The sequence below is a fragment of the Halichoerus grypus genome, chromosome 12, assembly GCF_964656455.1.
Source record: "Halichoerus grypus chromosome 12, mHalGry1.hap1.1, whole genome shotgun sequence".
In the NCBI taxonomy this organism is placed as follows: Eukaryota; Metazoa; Chordata; class Mammalia; order Carnivora; family Phocidae; genus Halichoerus; species Halichoerus grypus.
Window position 1 is genome coordinate 104248434 of NC_135723.1, and position 6765 is coordinate 104255198.

Here is a 6765-nt window from a genome sequence, read left to right on the forward strand (position 1 = left end):
TAGTTATCTAATCTATTAATTTTTAGTTGAATATTAACTCCAGTGTCTGCCATGACACGCATTTGACCTGCACAAGGAGCCAGGTCACCACCTCCGTCTTTGAAACGAGACGAGGGGTTGGGGAAGCGAGGGGGAGGGCATTCTTTCACTCTGACCTTGTATTCGAAGATTGTGTTTGCTTTTAGACAAGTATTGACTTTATGTGGGGCCAACCTCGTTGAGCCTGATGCAGCATGTTCCTCCGTAAATTTTAAAGGACCGCAGGTTCAAGAGGTAGCTTTTAACTCTCAGACATTTGAAAAAGTTAAGGTGATACCATCGTTCTTCAAAGGAGGAGAGAGCATTAGTTCCTAAGGAGAGAGTGCGGGAAGGGTTGCCCAGGGCCTCTCAATAGTACGGAGGATGACGCAGAGCCCCCAGGTCTGTTCTCCCTGTGTTTCCCCAATTTTCTATCCCACATTCCAGGAGCGAGCATGAACTCTGGAAGAAAAATCGTAGCAATAACAACCTTGTGATTTGCTTGTGCTTTGAAAGATGTGTCTAAACCCAGAGTGATTCCTTAAACCATCAACTTCCTTCAGAAGGCAAACGATGAAAAACTATACAATCCCCTGGAAACTGTTTGATGGTCTGAACTACATAAGGACTTCCTGCCCAGTGGCCGGAGGCGCTGGGATGGGCACAGAGGGCCTCTGGCTGAGGCCGCCCAAGGAGGGGTTCCCAGGCTCCCCATCAAAGTCTGTCACCCCCTGTGCTGGCATTTTCTTAGAGCCTGCATCCTGGAGCTCAGAACTTCAAACCTGGGGTTCAAGCACAACAAAGAAAGTTGGGTTTTTCACGAGCAACGAGCGTCTCACTACGGCATTCCTCTAACAGAGAGCTGCACACCCAGGTTGTAAGGCTTATTCAGCACAGAAGAGTCCAACAGTTGGCAGGGCAAACAGATGTACTTATTCTTTGGAATGAGGCATCAGCTGACCATCTGAACCACTCAACAGAAGCGTGCAGACCAGGCTACTCTCCACATGTCCTTGGACGACATGATGCCTGTGGGGAAACAAGTCTAGCACGTGGATATTCCCAGAGAGACTGCCGCTGCCTATGAATCAGAGACCACCTGTTGAAAGGCCATCATCTGTCCTGATATCGGAAGTGTTTGTGATCCACCTCCTAGCCGTCGGAGGGAGTCTCTGACCGACCACTGCCCCTCCATGATGACAGGGTGGAGGAACCCAGGGCAGAAACGCCCCAGGTCCCACGGGAACGACTTGCAGGTGCTCCCCTACCCAGAACAACAGGGAGAACCCCAAGCCATCCCCGTGCCCCCGGCATACCGTGGTGCGAGCCTGGAACCCCGCGGGGCCCAATGGGCAGGTGCAGTTGAAACAGACACTTTAGTTTAAAAATGATTTTGCTAGCTACCATCAGGTTCCAACAACCACGTGGGGCATCATGTCTGCTATGAGTATATGTCAGTCCCAAACATCAGATAAAGCTGTAGAACGGCTCCATCGGGCCCAGCGAGGGCTGCCAAGCTCACCGCAGAAATGCACTCCAAGCCGGTGCTCAGACCACCACCGGGGACGTCCGTGGCCGGAGGCACGGCTCTGCGGGCCCATCTTGCTTTAGGCGCCCGCTGACACCTGCCATGTGGGAAAGACCCCGCTGTGAAAGTCAGAACGCTCCAGACACCCCCGCCACGTCCCCGCTCCTCCAGCAGCCCCCAGGCCCCACTCCCGAAGAGCGTCGCGGGAGAGGGACGCTGCAGCAGTGATGTGACCTGAGCGCGCTCCCCCCGCAGCACCTCCCGCCTGAGCGCACCGCCCAGTCGTCCCTCTGTTTATGTTTTGTCTGGCGTCCAGCTTTAGATTGTGTGAAAATGCCTGGCACTCCAATAGCAGAAGCATGAAATACTGCGTAAGATCAGGGTCGCTAAACGAGGTGGCCGCGCAACAGCAGGTGCTCAGAAGTCCGGGCGAGCGCATCAGCCCACCGTGGGCCACCTTCTCGTCCTCGTAGGTGACCTCACCGCGTCGTGTGCTATTTTCCCGTGATTCACTTGTGACCTCCGTTGTGTATAAAATGCTAGGCGTTATGCTAACATGTTATATACGGACTATCTCACTTATGAAAGATAAGGTCATTATCCCCACTTTTGAGCTAAGGACAAACGGACGCGTAGGGAGGGCCAACAGCACACCCAGACTGGAGAGCGAGTGGGAGGGGCTGGGACTCACACCCAGGTCTCTGACCTCAGAGCCGGGCCCTCGACCAGCTGGGGGGCTGCCGGCGCGTGTCCCTGGAGGGGCGGCGGCAGCCCCCCGGGCCTTGGTAGCTGGCTCCCGTCCATCCAGCCGCGGTCCAGGCTCACGCAGCGAGGCTCTGCTCTGTGGCTGCACAAGGACCCCGGCTCCAGCTGCAGATGTTGGAACGAGTCACTGTCTGTGCACCGCTCATTCCAAGGCCCTGGCTGTGTGCTACCCTTCACCTCCTAAGAGGACAGGCCCTGCATCTCTGATGCCTCAGCCCCGGGGCTCCAGTTCATGGGCTCCGAGTGGGGCTCCAGGGGCCTTCGGGGATTTCCCGGGTCACCCTACTGACAGCCCAGCCGGCTGGCCCCATAGAGCACTTGTCCCTTCACCCATGCCATGCTCGGAGGGGCAGGGGCTCCCTCCTCCTACTGTGATTGAAGCCACATGTGCTCTTGCCCGGCTGTGACCCCATCAGTCTGGGGGAGAGTGGGGCCAGAAGGATCCTCCTCTCCCTTCCCTCGTGTGTCCTCTGTCTTTAAATAAAGGTGATTTCTATCTCTGCCTGACCAGGATCACGTGCTGTGGATTATTTTTTCCGGAAGTTAGGATGCATACCTAGTTCTCACTATCTCTGCAAATGCCAAGCTTCCTGAAAAGATGCCACGCAGAGAGCCCGTCCCACCATGGCTGACTCCATGACTGCGGCCTCCGCCGCCCCGGGATCCAACCCTTGAAGCCGGCCGGACCCAAGCCTCCCTGCAGGGGACAGGCCTATTCTTCCATCAGATGCACTAGAAAGGGAAAAGATCTAGAAGAAAACCAATGTCTCCGCTCGAATGCACTGCAGCGTCGCGGTGGAGGTTGATTTTACTGACGTAGAACTGTGCTAAATGTCCGTGTAGTGGCTGCGGCCACCGGAACCTGCACGCTTCCCGACGCTCTCGACCTGTGCGAGCGAGGGGCTCTCGGGGGCTCTGAGCACCGGCCTCCTGAGGCCTGTGCTGCCCTGGGGAGCGGCGAGGGATGCGTACAGCCGAGTACAGCTCATTCATGGGGCCCAGCGCCGGCAACAGCTGCCTTCCATCATTTCCCTCCAATTAATTTGGGCAAACGTGTCTCCTCCTCAGCAGACGGGCCCCACAGACAGCAGCTGTTGATTATAATGACATCCAGCAATATTTATCAGGTGCCAAAATTTAATTGGCTTTTGCAAAATCAAAATGGTTTTGAAACTCACAATGAAGTGTCCATCTGAGGTAGAAGGTGTATGCGATCTTCCATGATTCTTGTTTTATTTTGGCCAAATGAAGAGGTAACTCTGAGGCGGGCTGGGTTTCTCTTGAATTCTTGTCTAACCGAACAGCAGTGTGCTTCACAGACAAGAGCCGCGACTGCCGGAAGAGGTGGAGAGTTCCGAGTATGTTTGGAATTCAGAAGGACTGTAGTCCTTACGGTGTGTGTCTCATTCCCAGCCCGAGGTCCTTTGCGATGGAATGAAGGGCTGAAATGGGGCACAAATGGGTCTCCTTTCCTTTCGTGGGGGAGGAAGCAGGAAGGTGCTTATAGCGGTGCTCTGAGATGATCTGCCGTTAGCGGGTTACTCATTACTCCGCACCGACACCGTGCATGCGTTACCGTAGAGACGGCACAACTGTATTCTACGCGCTGTCTTCTCTGCAAAAGGGAACCAAACCCTGTCAGGGCCTCAGACCATGTTTCCATCCATCCTGCTCACCATGAAGGCGACCCTGACTCCCTGGGGCCTGGGCCCGGTGGCCAGGGACAATGAGCGAGAGGCTAGTGTGCAACCTGAGGACGAAGGGTGGGAGCCACAGAGACGCTGAGAGCTGTCACAGAAGCTCTGCCAGAAACGCCGCCTCTAGGAAAGCTGCCATCCAACAGCACTTACACACGGGGCCCGGTGTGCCAAGAGTGGGTGTGCCCCGCCGTGAGACACAGAGGTGAGCACGGCCTGTGACCCACACGTGCATCATGAATGCCACCAGCACAGCCCTCAGAGCTGGGTGTGCCCACTCTTCAGGCCCTGCGAGCAGCAGCTTCCCTCCTCCACAGGCGGCCCCAGGGGTGAAGTGCTGGGCCCCGCCCTGCCCCGCCCCTGCCTCCATGCTCAGGCTGCCTCCACTGCATCCAGCTGGGCGGCCACGTCTTCACCCTCTGCCTGTTACCGTCCGGGGCCAGCAGGGTGCTCGCAGGGCATGTGGTCCTGCCAGGCAGGGGGACAAGGACCCAGGTGTGTTTCCCCCACTACTCGCCACCCCCCGACAGCCACAGAAAAACACACTTAAAAAGAATAATGATGAGTTGGTGCTTTTAGAAATAAGTACAACACAATAAAATAAAATTTCTAAATGAGCACCACCATAAGAACAAAGAATAAGGGTAGGAAGAGTAAGATGAGCCAGGAGTGACAGGGACACACCCAACACGCTCTCAGGTCCTGTGTGTCTGAGCTGGGCCCACAAGTCTGGGTCCAAGCGCCTAGTGTCAAACCAATAGGCAAACCTCAGCTCTTCTAGGCTCCGAGGAAGGCCCCCCTCAAGACAACGGGCGCAAACAACATAGCGGTAGCCTCACAATGCTCACGGCCATGAGGTTAGCAGGTCCCCTTCTCTCGTGGCCTCAGTTGCTAAAATGCAATTCAGAAAGGAGCAGTTAGTAGTCCTCCAACAGGCAGGGAGGAGCCGGTGCCGGGCTAGCAATGGGTGTGCAGCGGAGGGCAGAGTGGTCTGAGCTCACGGCCCGGCAGGGGAGACAGGCAGCAAGCACACAAGTCCGTATATACGTGCAGAATGTAATCAGTGTGTGCAGGAATGTGACACGTGTGTTGAGAGAGGGCACCGGGGAACTCGGGTGGAGGGGCAATGTTATAAGCGCATCCTGAAGGACGAGAAGGAGCCACTCGTGCAGGAGGGAGTGAAGCTCTCCCGCAGAAATGGGAGAGTGGGTGGGAGTGCTCCATGGAGAAGAGCTGCCCCCACGGGGTCCAGCAGAGAATCCAGGGGTCTGTGAACGAACGTATGGAAAAAACACATCTTTATTTTTACCAACCTCTTACTGAACTCCAGTGTTCCTCCAACGATGAACGTAGTCAACCAAACCTGTCACCCCTGAGATCACAGAAAAGTTCACGTCCAGTGACCTTGCTTAAGATGTCCCAAAACAGGGCTCAGGCTCAGCGCTTCCCCGGAGCCAGGTGGCGCGAAGCCACCAGGTCCGACACCTGAGCAACGCTGCTCTGAAAGCACAAAAGTCACTATGCCACGTACTTGTTCCACGTCCTACAACACACGCCTCCCCCTGGAACAACTAGAACAACATGCTCCATCCATTGCAAAATCTTATTCTGAGAAGGGTCCCGGAGGCTTCACCCGAGGTCTGTGGGCAACTGATTTAAAAAATGACAATAAAGTTAAGAAAACTCCAGATGAACTACATCTCTTTCAGAGGTTTCTCCATCAATGTCATTTCGTGCAAATGACCTTTTGATAATAACTGAATAACTGTGGGGTCCAAAGTAACTCACCACAAGAAATAGGAAAAAGAAGAAAAACCACCTCTAATGAATTTAAAAATGGTGAAATTCAATATCTACTCATGATCTATTACTTCTAGAAAACTATGGCTAGAAGAGGATGCTCTCAACCACATAAAGGACATCTCCAAGAAATCAATATCAAACATCGTCCTTTGTGAAAGGTAAGATTTTCTCTGTGAGGCAGGGAACAGTGCCCATCCTCACCACTCCTTTCCAGCACAGCACTGGAGGTCCACGTGCTTCAATAAGACAAGAGAGAGAAACCAGATGCAGAAGGACTGCTAGAGAAAAAATAAGACTGTCCGTAGTCACAGTTGATGTAACTTTGTAAGTCTAAAATCCAAGAGAATCTACAGATAAATTATTAGAACTTGTAAGTGTATTTAGGAGGGTCACTGGATTATGGTCAACACATACAAATCAACTGGCTATCTTTGTACTGACTGAAAACAGACATAATGTTTAGAAAAGAAAAAAGATAACGTAGCAGATAATTGCAGTGCCCCGAGCCGCTTCCCGATGGCCAGCCTGCCTTCAGCACAGCCGTGGTGGACAGCTCCACGCACAGGGACGGCCCCGCAGCAAGCACACACGTGGGGTCTGCTCGTCTGCTCTGGGCACTCGCGGTCTGTGCACAGAGACACTCAGAAGTGCAGGAACAGGAACAGCTCTGGAGGCAACCCTCAACCACTGCAGGAATGGGGCTGTTGGCAAATGTCCCAGCCTGCTCCCATATCCTTATCTCAGGCTCTTCTTTCGTAGAGTATAAACAGAAACCATTTATAAGAGCTTCAAATAATATGTGTAACTATGAATGAATCTTACAGAAGACATGCAAGACTTCTCTGCAGAAAACTATAAAAGAGCATCATAAATTAAAGAACTAAATAAGTTCTAGTACATAAAGCATTTGTAGGTTGGAAGGGTGCATATGGTAAAGATATTCATTCACCAAAA